The sequence below is a fragment of the Plodia interpunctella genome, chromosome 14 (assembly GCF_027563975.2).
Source record: "Plodia interpunctella isolate USDA-ARS_2022_Savannah chromosome 14, ilPloInte3.2, whole genome shotgun sequence".
NCBI lineage: Eukaryota > Metazoa > Arthropoda > Insecta > Lepidoptera > Pyralidae > Plodia > Plodia interpunctella.
In genome coordinates, this window is record NC_071307.1 from 9,001,627 (window position 1) to 9,003,331 (window position 1,705).

Below are 1,705 nucleotides of genomic sequence, written 5' to 3' on the forward strand. Positions count from 1 at the left end.
TATCCAAAATCTTTGAAATTAACAATACTAACAAAAGACGACATTTTTTGACAATTCTAGCTATAGGCTGACAGATGTCAAATGTGACTTATTAAATTGGTCCTACTTTAGTTAAGTCACAGATTACATAATACCCCAGTAGTTAAGTATATTCATCAACAAATTTATATATTTGTCACCGCGTAATACAAAGAAAATTAATTTAATATCTTAATGCACCATTTATTGGGTAAACATATAGGGATTTATTTACATTTTTACTTTTGGAGACGACAGCGGAGTCTAGTAATAGGGTCCCATCATACCCTTTGGGCACGGAAACCTAAAAAACGTCGAAAACGAATTTAAATGCCCAAGGCTGTTGGATAAACCACTCGAATGTTTGCCATATAACTGCAACTCCTCGGTGATACTCAGTCCATTATAAATTTTCACACCGCATTACTTGGAGTGATAAAAATTCCGACACCCATGCTATATCCCCTTTCTGTACAGAGTAGCGTCTGTATATAGATGTGGCAAAATAAAAACCTATTAGAACAAAATTTTGTTAGACATTAAAATAATTTTAATTGGCGTCTATTTCGAGTTTTGATTTAAGCCGGCTAGATTCCAGTGAATGGTATTTTTCAAAAATGTTCAATTTATAGAATTGTTTCTGTGAGTGAAAATGTAGCTACTTACACACATTAAAAAAAAACTGTTCCATGGTACTACATAATACCTACTTTCTATACCGAAGAATAAATTATGATACAGTCGTAAAAGACATGTCAGATGCCTTTAGTTAGGCCACATACTGGTCGAACTCCGCCTGAATAGTCATTTCGACTCGACAAGAAGAGGATTTACGTTTACAAAATAAAAAAGAATTCAGATTCTTTCTTGAGCAAATCTGAGTATTTTCACAGCTCTGTGTCACAGTCAATCCAATATAAATATTTACGACTGCCAAACGGTTTTATAGGAGTAATAAAATCATCTGAAACCGCTGTAAATTGGTTACAAATTACAGCCTATAGAGGATTTCAGGTTTAAACGATTTGCCCGGATAAGATGCGCAAGGTTTTTACGATATATGTAAGAGTTTCCTTATTCCAACTATCAGAAATAAAAAAGTAATACAGATTCAGCATCACGTCTTTATCCCTTGCGGGGTAGACAGAGCCAAGATTTGCGAAACTCGAAGGCCACGTTTAGCTATGGTGAGCTTATTCATGGAATTGTGAGTAAAGGTTTCAGGTGAAAGGTTTCTTGCCTACCTATAAATCACCTCAAATTTATAGCTTTTTCCTTTTACGATCTGCGCTGCAACGATTGCCGGAGGGATGGTGCGGGATGGGCTGCACAATAATTGATTTTAAAGTAATATGACGACCTCGGTGGCGCAGTGGTAAGTTTCTAGCCACTGAACCGAGAGGTCCCGGGTTCGATCCCCGCTCGGGTCATGATGGAAAATGATCTTTTTCTGATTGGCCCGGGTCTTGGATGTTTATCTATATATGTATTTGTTATAAAATATCGTTGAGTTAGTATCCCATAACACAAGTCTCGAACTTACTTTGGGGCTAGCTCAATCTGTGTGATTTGTCATCATATTGTCATAATATATTTATTTATTTAATAATAATATTTTTCTACTAACACAGGATTAAGTTTATGTTTTATGTATGTATAGTGAATTTTTATTCATGGAATGAATGAA